The following is a 15,010-nucleotide window of genomic DNA, read 5'->3' as shown; positions in this document are numbered from 1 at the left end:
GCTCCTTGATTATGCTTGCTTTGCCTGAGGTTCCATATCGTATTGTTAGTGACTCTAATCTAGCAATCCAACTAAGTCAATGCCTGGTCGGGGATGCCCAATAGAAGCCCTTATTTATATATTTTATGACAAGTTCATAAATTCTGGATGATGAACCCTTATATAACGCCCCTCTCTTTGAATCCCCCTGACCTCACTGAGCCAAGAAGTAGGTTTGTTTTGCAAATTAAAAGGTTTATTGAAAAATTAAACAATATAGATATATCACACTTTTATGAATAAATTAATATTTGATAGCGCACTTATGAATATAATGTTGATCAACAATGGATAATATTACACTAGCACACTTCTTTAATTACTTAGGAGTTGGTATAGAAAGGATAAGGTAGCTGAGAACACTTTTATGGTTTCAAGGAAATGCAATGATGGAAAAGAATGCAGCACAGAAATAAACTGATATGGTTTCACCAAGAGATAATATGATCACTTTTTCTTTTGACAATTCGCTCCCCCCCCTATGCAAGATAAGGAGATGGAAGGAGAGCACACAGTTTTCAGGAATACAATCAAATGGAATACAAATTCCAGTTCCCCCCTAGCAAGCTTAGAGCAACCAGTATGCTTTTAAACAGTAAAAAATACTTTTAAATGTGATTTGCAATGAAGTGAAAAATATGTAAAAATTATTTTAATTCCCTATAGGAGATTCAGTTGACAGCTACCTTGAATTAGTTCAGGTCAACACTAGCAATTATTCAGGAATGATTATCAGATTGAAAACGAATTTCAGCAGTAGCAAACAAAAGACAGCTATTTTTGACAGGTGGAGAAATTGAGTCAAATTGCAATTCACGTTCTGGGTTTGTTGGAAAGCTTAGGATCTTAGCTTTAAAATGAAAGTTAAATCTCGCTTCTAGGACGTGCGATTCAAAAGATACGGACGATTTAGTGGAGGTGAATTCTCAGAAATAAAGTAAGATTCAAATGACAAATGACACTTTCACAGGTTTGAAATCACAGAATGGACACATGATTTCTATGCAGTTCTAAATAGGTTGAAATGGATGGGATGAGATTATTATAGACTAAGAGATTGGATCTGCACAGTTCTGGCTGGATACTCACACTATAAATTTGAAATATGCCATCAAGATCTGGTCAACAGGTTTAGACTGGACTTCTGGCGGGTGGTTCTGAAGTCACAGCTATCTGGATCAGCTCTGCTGGTCTGGATCTCTGGTTCTGGCAAAAGTTCTTGGCACTGCACAGCGGTCTGGTCTGGTCTGCGGTTCTGGATACAGCACTGCTCTCTGGGTCTGGTTCTTGCGAAAGTTCTTGGCAAAGAAGCAGAAACAGCACAGACCGGCTGTTTTATTCTGATCTGCCCCTTGGAAGTCTGGGGTAAAATCAGTTTGCAAGATTGTAAGGCCAGCTGAGAATACTTTTAGCTTGCAGTAGGCCTTCTGCTTCAAAGTTCTGGAGTCTAAGTCAAAGTGCTTCGCAAGAAATCAGTTTGAAGTGGGAAGTGAATGTCCCTACCTGGGTCTCAGTGGCTCTTTTTATGTCTTTTGAAAGTGGGTGGGAAGGCTAACTTTCTATGCCCAACCCTCTAAGGATCCTGATAGGTGCGTGGTTTTCCTGGATTCTGGTGCAAATGTGGGCTTTTCGGCCATCTTGGATTTTCTAAGCCCGCAGCACCAAATGTTGCAGCATAATAACTCGAACATGGGTCAATACACCTGACAGTATCATCTAGGTACCCCAGTCCAGTGCCTTGCACTGCCTCTGCATCATGTTAATCTGGGGTACCCTTCCGTGGTGCAGGGGGAGATGGTATTGTACGATCGGACCAAAAAAGAAAAGTCTGACCGTACAATACGACCGAAAAATGCTACCACCAAAGGTTCGAACACCAAAAGTTTGAACCTTTAGTGATAGCATTGCAGGTAAGTAAAAACCCCACAACACTGTGTGGTATAGTGAGCGGGATGTTGCGGGGGACAACCCCGCAGCACACCCATGAAAAAAAAAATGAAAAAAACGGGGGCTGCAGGGGTGCCCCCTGTAGTATGTAAGTGTGTTCGCATGAGAAAGGTGCAAACGTTTGGTAGTTCGCACCTTTCTCATGCAAACTTTCCGGCCGCGGCAAAATCAGCTGCGGTTGGATCACTTAGAATCGGGGGAGATCCCCTAGATTTTTTAAGGGTTGAGTAAAGAAGAAAAAAGCATTGATGATAGAGATATATTTCTTTTTAAAAGGAAACTCATTCAGTTTTTAAAACAGGTGGATGAAAGAGGAGGTGCATACATTGGGAGATTGATGGCACCCGACGCTATGAGCAAAAAAGACTGGTTTAGGAACCCAACCAAAAACTGCCCAGTTAGAATGTATCTATGTGGGAAAGTACTGTTCTGCAAAGGCTCCCCCATCCTTGTTTCCCCTAGAAAAAACTAACAATTGCTGTTCCGATCGACTGTTCGTTGGTGACATAAATCAAACGTATTACTGCCATATAAAGACAATGGACTTCTGACCCAGGCATTGCAAGGGTCAGGGAGACTTGCTGCAAAGCAACCTAAAGCACTAAAATGATCAGATCAGGAAAAAGATCTGTGGACATGGAAGATGCCAAACTAAGATGAATCGGGTTTGTTTGTTTGTTTGTTTGTTTGTCTATTGATTTGTAAGGCTCACTGGACCCATAGGTAACTGGGCGCAACAGAGTACAGAGAACAAAGATACTTGAAGCTTAGTTGCATAGTAAAGGAAGGATACATGAGAGCATTACATAAACATATTAGACAAAAATGGTGAGGAACAAATATACATACATAGTTGGCACAAATCAGGAGGGGATACAGGGGCTATCTAGTGCGAAGTGCAGAGGTTAGTCGTGGAGGTCATGGAGGTCGTTGGAGTGTAGCCAATTATGGATATTGCATCTAAAGCTGTAATAGGATTGATCTATTCTAAGGTCGAAAGGGAGTGCGTTCCAGTATTGGGCTGCCTTAACCAGGAAGCTGCTTCCACCTGTTTTTTTTAGCCTGAATCTGGGTATTTGTAGGCAGTGGGAGTTGGCAGCTCTGGTGAGTCGGGTAGATGTTCTTCTGATTATTCTCTCTGCAAGGTAGAGGGAGCTGCATTATTCAGGCATTTGAAGGTTAGCGAGGCTGTTTTGAGTGAAATCCTGTTGCTAATTATTAGCCAGTGCTGTTCTATTCTCATATTAGATATATGAACTCTGGTGGGTAAGTTGAGGGTAGTTCTGAGGGCATTGTTTTGCAATATCTGTATTTTGTCAATGATGTATTTGTTGGCTCCCAGGTACAAGGCATTACAGTAGTCGAGTTTAGAGAGTATTAGGGCATTGGCAAGGATAATGCAGCTGGTTTGTGTTAGGAAAGCTTGGCATGCCCTAATAAGTCTGCAAGTATAGACAGTGGAAGATGCTAGAGAATGTACCTGTTCCTGCAGTGTCAGGGAGGAGTCAAGGTGAAGGCCTAACATTTTCACTTCTTTGGCTACTGAGATGATATTACCATCGATGTTAAATGCAGAATAATTGGGGCTATGTTTTTTTAGGTTGGCAGCAGAGCCGAGAAGCAGGATTTCTGTTTTTTCATCTTTCAGGCAGAGGCCGTGGGTTGCCATCCATGCCTGAATGAGGAGGTATATTTCATTTACCAAGGCCGTATCTGAGGCAATGTTCGCCGAAAGGGGAATGAGGATCTGGGTGTCATCTGCATAATTTGTGTAGGTGACAGCCAGTCTGTCCAATTTGTCAAATAGGGGCTTGGTAAATATGTTGTACATAGTTGGCTAGACGCAAGAACCTTGGGGAACACTGCATGCTATTTTGATAGGGTCCGCTGATGCCGCTGTAGAGAAGACTCTCATTGTTCTATTGTCCAGAAATGACTGGACCCAGGCTATGGCTTCGATTGAGAAGTGGGCAGCCGATGTAAGGTGTTCGCATAAAACTGCGTGGCCTACCAGTTCAAAGGCTGCCGACAGGTGAAGGAGGAGTAGCATGGCAGTGTTGCCCTTGTCGTTGAGCTTGTCAATTTGTGTCTTAAGATCGATTAAGGCTGTCTCAGTGCCGTGTTTTGGTCTAAACCCGGATTGGCGGACACCTAGGAGCTGGTTAGTTTTTAAGATACTGCTGGATTTATAGATAGGCTACTCTATCTGTTATCTTGAGAAGGAAGGGTACCGTGATGATGGGCCTATAGATGGTAGGGATAGAGGGGTCTAAGGTTTGCTTTTTAAGGAGCGGTAAAACCCATGACTCGTTTAAGTTGTTTGGTATGGTATTGGTGGAAAAGGAGGCATTAATCAGTTTAGTAATAAACGGGCTAGGTCCCTTGCAGGGTCCTTAATTAGTTGGGCTGGACAATTGTCACCCTTACAGTTAAAAGGCTTGAGGGATGCGATGATTTTTTCAGTTTCCTGGATAGATACTTTAGAGAATTTGAATGGGGCTGGGCCATGTGTGCTTATGGTGGGGCTCATAGGTAATCTCTCATTGGGGGTCACAGAGGCTTTCTTTTTTGCAATTTTAGTTTGGAGTGTAGTTATTTTATTAGCGAGGGCATTCTGGATGCTGGTGCACCATTGCTGATCTTTGGGTGTGTTGTCATGGGGGGTACAGAGGATTCCAGTTCCCTAAGGATGGTAAATAGTTCCTTAGAATTGGAACTTGTGTTGGAGATTCTTTCGTTGAAGAGATTTTTTTGGTAAGAAGGACTTCTTTTTTGTAGTTATTTGCAAAGTGTTTTAGTTGCAGTTTGTTTTCGTCAGAAGGGGTGTTTCGCCATAGAGACTCTAGTTTCCTTTTTTGTAATCTTAGTTCTTTTAGGTGGGGGGTGAACCAGGCATTAAGATGTGCTTGTTGTTTACTTTTTTGTAGCTTCAAGGGTGCAATAGTGTCTAAGGCTTTAGACATAGTATTGTTGTAGGTCTCCACAAGGAAATCAGGGTCTGAGTTGTTTGGGAGAGCTTGATAGTGGGAAGGAGTGGAAGACGTGGCAGTGGAAACTGTACTGATGAGAAAAAATAAGAATGTGTATGGGGTGGACAATGAAGAAACAAGGCACCGAATGTCGTTATGGGGGTGGGGGGAGTGATACAGAAGTGTGCAGTAAAATCACACGTGATCAAACTTATGAAAATGGGCTGGTGGGTTTCCTCAAGTGTGATACCAACTTTTGATTCTCATAGTGGTCGTAAATGAGTAAATAACCTAATGTATAATTAGTATACATATAAATTGGGTAATGGAGGTGGGACTCAGATAAGAGTAAATAAAGGTATTCTTTAGGGACACATACATGTTTAGACTAGGAGAGTATATTGTGTTAGTACTGATGTTGTAGAAATGTTTTTAGGATACCTCTTAGATCGAAATACATTGTTTTACAGAAAAGGGTGAGTCGGACAGAGATGTGTAGGTACACTGAAATTTTAGGAGGGTGGACATGGGTGTAGTAGTATGTATTGAGTAGATGACTAAATACAATCCAGAGGGGGAAGTGTACAGGAACAAGCTCCCCCCGCCCCCTCAAACGAATGTATAGAAAATACACCCTGCCCACCTCAAACTCAACATAGATAGCTTATCAGGATGATAAACAGTCCTTAGTGTGCAAAAATCAGATTTGTAGGGCTTAAAAGGGCAAGAAACACATTTTTAGGGTGACATATATTGTTTGGGGTCATAATGTCTTGTGTGATAGAAAGTATGTCAAGTAGTGCATGCTTACCATAAGTTACTAAAAATCTAGATTTAAATTGGAGCAGGTAATACGTCCTGATCAAGAATAGGTTGATCCACCATTTTGTGATAAACCAGGCATGGTCAGGCAATTTCTAAGATGGTGGATTTCTGCTAGTCATGATGAGGTCAGTGGATAACCTTTTTTATAGAAGTTCATGAAGAGTTCACTGGAAACCTGTTCAGACTGGGTCTGAGTGGCAGCTAGGCCAACTAATCACAGCAGGAAAAGGGGTTGTACATTGATCATAGCATTACCTCACTTTCTAAGATTGTATATAAGGGGCTGAGAGCACAGGGAAGTTGGGAGTTGCAAATTTGTCTTCAGTATGTTGTATGCTGTGTCCCGCTCTGCTGAAAGGAATAAACTGATGTCTCTTGAAAACCAAACTCAGTGTCCTGATGTGCTTCAGTCTCCTTTTCCTGATCCCGGAGTGCCAAGACCCACAGAAGGTGTTGGGACCTTCTGTTCAGACTCGCCTGAACATACCAGAAACCATCCACCAGGAGAAACATCCCAGGCGATAAATGCAAACACAATAATTAATTTACTTATTCGCTTACGTCTTGGTGCATGTATAAAGAAATTCCTGTTGAATCTATATCTTCAAAAAAAGAAAAACAAACAAACATCTCCCTTTCTGTTTGTGAGCACGAGCACCCGGTCATACCTTCAGGAAATCAAAAAGGTCATGCCATTTGACATTGCTAAACATGACTAAATATCAGAGGTACAACAGTGGCACACAAGGCAACCTGTGGATACAATTATCACCAGGGGGCTGTGGCCTGTGAGGGCTGTGGGATTGAACACCCATCTGCCACCAACGGAAATTATGGCAGGGGTCTGCAACCTTCAGCTCTCCAAATGTTTTGGCACACAACTCCCATGCTACTGCCCACTGATTATGTTGGCTAAGGAGGATGGAGTTATATCTCAAAATTATTTGGCAAGCCAAAGGTTATACAAACGTCTTCTACAATTCCCATTATTTCCAGCCACTATCAACAATGGTGAGGGAAGATTGGAGTTGCAGTTTAAAAGTAAAGCAAAACCACTGTTCACAGTGGCTACATGGAATGACGAAGTATGGTGCCACCAGCACCTTGCCCCCACCGATCATGCCACCCCTTCACACCAAAACCGCTAAACAGTACATGAGGTCTTTTTTTATTGCACTGCAGACCTGACTCTCTCCTAGTTTCAGAGTGTTTGGTAAGTTACAATTACCAGTATTATTACCCAATTTTGTGTTACCTTATTTGTGGCCTGCTAAAAAGGAAGGCATGAGTCTGCTCAGTGGGGATTTGAGCTCTTGTCCATTGCGAGGGGTCAGAAATGTGAGGCGTACAACTTTTAGATGATTTCTCAAAATTTGCCATTTTATCAAATCATAAGTTTCAATAAACACCTCACTATCCTTACCTCGGCGAGGGATTCCCTACCTATCGTAAACTAAAAGATACACTCTAGCAAAGGATATCTGGCCCTCAAAATTATACATAACATACACAAGAAAATATATGGCAATTCACAACAACATCAACAATGAGATCTATAATGTTTCTTTTCATAATCTTGGTGAATTCCCCCTTCACCAGGTTTCAAGTTAGATTCAGTTCCAATGTTCAACAGAAAAGAAACAAGGAAATCTGGGATTAGAAAACAAGTTCCAACACAGTTCTTTTGGCTCCTTCAATTTGTCAAAAGAAAGTTCTGGTAAACTAATGTTCAACGAAAAGGATGTTTTCTCTTCTCCTTGAATAATTTCCACTTCGTCAAATAGCATTAATGATATTCCTGGTCACGATGCTTTACCTTGAATGTCAAAGAAAACACAGCTTCAAAGAAACACAGCTTCTTCTAGATTCAGAGAACCACAGCTTCTTGTAATTTCAGAGAAACACAGCTTTTGGTAATTTCAGAGAAACACAGTTTATATATTTGTCAGGATGACTTCACAGCACATCTGATTCTACCTTGTTGACTCTCACACCAGGTTCACCACAACAAGGATTCACCATACAGGTCTACCCGCCTGCCCGATAGTGTTCCACACTTGATAGTGCTTCTGAAGTGTTAAATCTACTGACAACAAAACGTTTCACCACAGCTTCAGCAACTTTCAGCTTTGTAACTTTTCTCCAACTTTTCAGAAAAGACAAGATTCACTTTAGTGCTTCTCAACACCTTCATGTAAGCAAGGCACTATTCACCTTCCAGAAGAGCAGCCTCTTTGCCTATCTTGTCTCATAACTTCAGTAGTTTTTAACTTTGTGACTTTCAACAACTTTTCAGAAAATACAAAATTCACTTTAGTGCCTCTCAATACATCAAGTAGGCAAAGCACTCTTCCTCTGAACATTCACCTTTCAGAAGGGCAGCCTCTTTGCCATTCATGTCTCTTTGCCACATCAACAATCAAAATGCCCTTAAGGATGTCATTCTACTTTTCTTCCTTTTGGCTTTGGCAATGTGAGATTTTGATACTAGTTTTTATGGAACAATCACCATCAATCTGCTTCACCCTTTTACAACCTTACATTTGCCCCTTCTTTTCCTGCCAAACAGAACAGCTTAATTGTATGCCTTGTTGTTAGTCTCTTTTGGATTTAGACAATGCTCGTACAACTCTTTAGCCTTTGGGTAATACTTGCACCCCTCTTGGCTTTGGCCAATGCTTGTTCCCTTCTTTGCTTTGGGCAATGCTTGTTCCCTGGAACTCACAATTCTTAAAAGTTCACTCACTTTAAATTGAAAGTTACAATGTTTAAAACTGCCTCACATATGACTCTTCAGTTAACATCCCCTTCAGGTTAAGCACACACAACCACGCTTTATTCTGTTTTCTTTAGATTAGGATTCAATGAATGTGCTTTGAAGAGTTTTACTTGTAGACAAGTGTTTTAGAAAGGTTTCACTAATACGCCAGTGCAAGTTTGTGGCATTCCATTATCCGAAAATGAAGAGTCGGTTAACAATGCTTTCACTCCCACGCGTTTGATTCTTTTTAGCTAAAGTTGCCTCCCTTTGTTCGCGCAAGGGATCAGAATGCTCTGTAAAACTCACCAGCTTCTGTCTTCGCTCCATTTCAAATGCTGCAGGACTTTAACTGCTTCTGGCTTCCTTTGAACTGGCACTCTTCCTCATTTATAATGCACCTATGCACAACTGTTTCAAGGCGCAACGAGGCAAGGGAGGGGGAACAGAGGGAAGACAGACATAATTATCTTACTAGGCCAGGTGTCATTCAGACCATGCAAGTGCAGGGGAAGGGGAAAGTGCGGGGCAAGGGGTAGGGAACAGTGCAGTACATGGGATAAAATAGAATAAATAAAGCAATAAGTAAAGGTGCGGCCAGCTTGTGGCAAGTGCAAGGGTGAGTGCAGACATCAGGTGTCAAGTGCTGGTAGGGGACTGTAGGGATACAGAAAACAGTTCCCAAGTGCAGGAGTTGCCAGGGAGGCAGTGCAGGTGTGCAACTGGTGGGGGAGAGGACCTGGGCCTGAAATCAGGGGGTGGCCAGGTGACCAGTGCAGTTTCAGTTTCAGCCAGGAGTTCAGCTCCTTCATGTGGCGGAGAGTATGGAGGTTTACTACCTTGATGGTTGTGTGTAAATATGATCAGTCTGGAAAGAGTACCTTGCTTGGACCGTGGGGTCATGTGTTTCACCAATGGGCTTGCAGATCCTATTGTACTGCCAGCTGAGGGGGCCCTGCGCGCTAAGGCAGTGTGATGGAGACATTTAGTGGGACACAATCGACATGAAGGCCTTGCAGCTACTGGTCTGTTGCACTAGTTGCTAGCTTGAGACACATGTCTAGTGGTGTTGTATGATTGACATGCGTTGCGTGTGTGGCAGCAGTTTGGCTAATGTGTCTGTGCATGGGTGCTCAGCATGCAGGCATGGGGTGGTGGCGCTGTGAAATGCGAATGGGTGACTCTTCTTGTTACTTGCTGTTGCATGGTCGTTGTAAGTGTCTTATATTGTGGCCTCGTCATCGCACTTAGCATTGTGCTTTTCAGGGGGTTTACACCTTCCCTGCATCATGATGTACTGACCTGCAATGTCATATTGATGGCTTGTGCATTGTCAGTGCTACTCTCAGCTGGATGCCTGTAAGTGTGTGTATGTCAACATGCTATTATGGTAGTTGTGTAATTGGCCTATCATTCACTTATTTACTCACCGGGGCCTCTGGCTCTGACCTCTGCCGAACCCACACCCTCCGGGCCTGCCATGTGGAGGATGCTGCTCCCATGGGTCGGCTGCCACAGGGCAACTGTTCCTCCATCTGTCTCTGCTGCCTCCCGATGGTGGTTGGCGATGAGGCTGTGGACTCGGGGCTTTGAGGACATTCCACCCCTTTCACATGTCCTCACTGTCACATGGGACATATCCAGCAGCCACGACCTTATCCCTGGCGTCTGCCCATATGGCGTTGTTGCACTGCTGGCTTGTCTTGCGGTTTTGTGACTCATACAGCTCCTCTGCATGGGCCACAACCTGCTCCACAAGCACAGTGAGCTCTTGCTCCATAAACCCATGTTTGCGTTGCCACATTGCAGGCCCCTTCCCCTTGCCTCCCAACATGGTATTGGTGTCTTCTGGGGGTGGATGGCACTTCTTTCCGGCTGATTTTCAATGGATTGTGTTTTTAAAGATGGCTGCTTTTGTGCTTTCTGTTCGAGCGATTACGCTATTTACGGCTGGTGGTAATTCAGGTGGTGGTAATTCCACCTGGGCAGCCTTCACAATCCTTCCCCCTGTAGTAACACATCTTTTTCTCCTTTGTGATGACACCATTCATTTTAATGTCCTGTTCCATGGTTCGCTCCTTAGCTCTCTCTGACTGAAATAAGTACTCAGTAAGAGGCCAGAGATACTGCAAATTCAAGACAGCAGAGTTGTTGGTTTACCATCCTGCTCACAACCCTCCAGGGTTTAAATTGAAATCAGAAACAAGAAATGGTTAAAGCATAACTATAATACAAATACGTATAGGTTACATATGGAATCACCATTGTACTTCAGAAATCACAAATGTCCCTTTGAATGCTGGCGCAAATTCAGTCTCTACAGCCCTTCCAGGACTACAGCTCCCTCAGTTCCTTCCAGAGTCTTTCAACAAGTGAGGTGTTTACATGACAGTGTTCTTAATGCAGGGGAAACAGTCCTGCTCAACCCAGCAAGTGAGGAAAAACAGAACACGGGTGGTGTGGGCTCGCAGATGCAGCCAGTGTACTTAATGATTGCCTGGCAATCTAAATAAAAACACATGGTGCACACTTTAAAGCAGCTCTGTTTATTTTATGAATCATTCTAACTTGGCATTGCTGGATTACAGCTGGCCCAGGAACCTGTGCTCCCAGGCCATCTCAAACCAGGTGCCATGAAGTGACACATCCTAACAGGGAACCTCAGACAGGCACCCCGGGAGCTTTGCTCACCTCAAAGCAAATGGGGCTTGACTGAGCATCACCAGGCTGTCGAGCTTCTCGGATCTTCAGGTCATGCACAGGGACACAGCAGCACTGCTCCGTCATTGCAGTGCCAGTGCAGAGGATATTTCCAATCCGGCTGCCAGTTCCTTTTTGAGCTTTGGGAAGCCGACTGTTAGTTCAACTGGTAAATCACTAGCAAACCAGCCAGTGCAGTAAAGGAAAGGTGAATGGGAAGAGGTCTCAATATTGGGACCAACAAAGGGCAGCCTGCGGGACTACCTAGAAGGGGAGCAAGCTAATAGACTGCTAGGAGCTCGGTTTGTGGTTCCAAGAGAGTGAGCTAGGCCTGAGAGAGCTTCACAGAGCCACACTACTCCCTTTCAGTAAGCCACTGCCTCGCCAACTTTCAATTGTCCCTTGTCCTCGGGACTCCTCCTGGCAAGCCGCCCAGAATGTACCATTTGAAACAATGTTGGAAGTTGGAGCCCTTGTTTGGGCCGATTTCCATACAACATCGATGAATGTACCATTTTTAAACTCTCCAACAGTTTACATTTTCAGCATTTCAAATGCAGAAATCTGCTACTCTCATTTTTCCAAGAGGATTAATATGGTAATCACACCCGCGTCAGGGGATGCACATGGCTGGTAACAGCCCCCCAGCCCGAGCCTAGGCAGGCCCAAGTGAAGCTGGGCTCCCTGTTGCCTCACCACAATCAAGATGGTGACACCCAGGGAAGAGCCTCGGGTGGCTGGAAAGAGCGTGCAGTACAGAGTGTATTTTCACCTGCTTTTTTAGCCACCTGATTGGCTGATGTGTGAATATATGAACTAAGCTGATAAACTTCTCTTTGCCTATATGGTTTTTGCCAGCCACTGTGACAGACTCTCTGAGAGGCTCAGGGCTGTCACGGGTCATTTTTTCATTGCCTCATACATTTAACATGTTCATTCATTATATATTTGAATTACATTATTGCGTAGGGGCTTCCCTCCTGCTACAAATGTTGCATACTGGCTCAATGGGAATTTGCTCTGACTACATGTATACATGGGGGTTACACTAGCATTCTCGGTCCATTCATGTTAAAGGATACCTGAGCAGTATTCGATACAATCAGCCATGAGATATTCATAAAAACACTTTCTGATTTCAGGCCTGATATCACAGCACTATGGTGGATGTTGTTATGTTGTTTCGACATGACAGAGAACACTCACATGCCACCACTCAAATCAACTGCCTGCAATTTCACATGGAGATTTCCGTGAGGATACAGTCTCTCTCCCCAGCACTTCAACATTTAAATCACCCCCCCTAATGTAAATTAATAATATCAAAGGACGTCCAACATACCCAGATAGCAACCAAATTGTCAACCAAATAATCCAGACTCAATTGAAAGCCAACCGGCCGTTGCCAATTGAAGACCTTCATCCCGGCAATGACAAGTTGTTCATTCCTACCCTGAGTTTCAGAATAGTAGTTCAAGCCCCGGTCATCTTCCACATGGACTGTGGCACCCTCGTACTCTCTGGAGTTCCGAATGACACCGTAGGCTCAAGAAAATTCAACAACATCAACTCCATCCTCAAGGTGCTGCACTGGCTACCTCTTCAAACATGCTTCATGGGGTCACAATATTGTGTTTGTCCGACAAGGCAGTCGCAACCAAAATGTCACTCTACCTGTTTGAGAAGCTCACAATCGCCCCATGACCACTGCACCAACAGAATTGCCAGGATTGAAACAAAAGACTGCAAGAGGGAGCAGTACTCAGGAATGTGCCTTTTCCTGCTATGCACACTATCTCTGGACCATCCTACACTTCACAGAAGATTTCACCAATAACTATCACTCCATTCGCTAGTCCTCCCCCTCTGGGTCTTCCCCTGTCCAGCTCCCTCCTATGTGTCCTAGCTAGCACCCCCGGCAGCGTGCTCCATTACTTCCCAGCTATGTTTACTCTTTAAAAAAAGGGATGTGGGGAATTAGGAGAGGTGGGAGGAAAAGGGGGTGCAATGACTGGGAGAGAGGGTAAGAGGAACAGAAAACCAGGGCACCCTGCAAAGGAGGCCCTTTCTGAATACAGTTTCCTGTAGGTCACTCTGTCACTGCTCCCAGGCTACTTTGTGAACCATTTCCTTAGAGTTCAAGGAAAGACTCCTGCTGAGACTGGAAACATGTACTGTGCTCTCTACTTACTCCATGTCAAATGTAGGGTCCAATCCCAAACAATCTGCATCACCCTCCGAGCATTGCAAGGCAAGGGACCAGACGCCAACACAAAGAAACGAATTGCTTAAATGCCACTCAGAGCGCTTCGATCCAGAGAGAAGATTTTAGTAATGGAAGGTCATACTGTATAAAAAGAAACTCCAAGAGCAGGTCTCCATTACAGCCCTATAGATAAAGAAAAAGAATACTGTATTGTTTGAAATAGCGCCTTTATTCATACATTGGGAGTTGATCACATTAAATGGATTGTTGTCCTTTTCGTTGTAATCTTCCAAATTTTCTTGCCGTTTTGAATATGAATATATGAATCACAGAAATCCTTTTTAGACGTTCATTTGCAACGTTTTTAAAGTGAAGAACAATTGTCGAAGGACTGTTAAAATCACAGAAATCCTTTTTAGACGTCCATTTGCAGCATTTCTAAAGTGAAGAGCTTTACGTTATCAATTGGCCCAATTTTTATTGTCCTGTGGCTCAAATCGGAATAACAAGACGACTACGGATCGGCGAACAGTGTGAGGACAAGGACACATGGAAGAACAACCAAGCTGAAGGTAACTGCCAAAGTTGGGGAAGAAACGCTTTATTCTGAACATTGCGTCCTACATCGAATCATTTGAAACACAAGAAAATAGAGGCGCAAAAACTCTCTCCACTTTGAACCACAGGACAATAAAAATTGAGCCAATTGATAACATAACGCTCTTCACTTTAAAAACGCTGCAAATGAACGTCTAAAAAGGATTTCTGTGATTTTCAACAGACCTTCGACATTTGTTCTTCACTTTAAAAACGTTGCAAATGAACATCTAAAAAGGATTTCTGCAATTTTCAACAGACCTTCTACAACTGTTTAGCAATTAAATGTCTAAAAAGGAATTCTGTGATTTTCAACAGACCTTCTACAGTTTCAACTGAAATTAAGTTTTGATTTATTTTCTCAACAACTGATGCACGAGACAACTTTGCTAAAGAATGCTTAGAAAGGAACTCTGTGAATCTTAACAGACCTTTCAAAAACGCAAGGAAACGGATATAAACAAAAATCCTATAACAAAGGAAATACTCAATGTAGCAACCTCCTGAGGAACCGCCAAATACTCAGACGGGAAAACATGTGTCGAGGAGCTTAGAATGCAAAACAATAAGAGGAGCCTAGAATGCAAAGCAATAAACAAATGTGACAAATCACAAAGGGAGCAAAATAACTAACAACAAATCTAAGAACATCATTTCAAAAACAAACTGAACTAAGAAGGATTCAGTGATTGTTTTGAGAATGAAGGACATATTACCAAACTAAGAGACAAATATCTATCATCATATTCAAAACGGCAAGAAAATTTGGAAGACTACAATGAAAAGGACAACAATCCATTTAATGTGATCAACTCCCAATGTATGAATAAAGGCGCTATTTCAAACAATACAGTATTCTTTTTCTTTATCTATATTCCTAACTCTGGTCACCCTGGGGGTAAACTGTAGTTTGAATCTAAACTGCCATCTTAGAAATCTAAATACTGATAATTTTCTTAAATTGTTCAA

This window comes from Ambystoma mexicanum, chromosome 6p, assembly GCF_040938575.1.
Source record: "Ambystoma mexicanum isolate Mex_15411 chromosome 6p, UKY_AmexF1_1, whole genome shotgun sequence".
Taxonomy (NCBI): Eukaryota; Metazoa; Chordata; class Amphibia; order Caudata; family Ambystomatidae; genus Ambystoma; species Ambystoma mexicanum.
The sequence above is the reverse complement of the archived record's forward strand: the minus strand, read 5'-3'. Positions refer to the sequence as shown.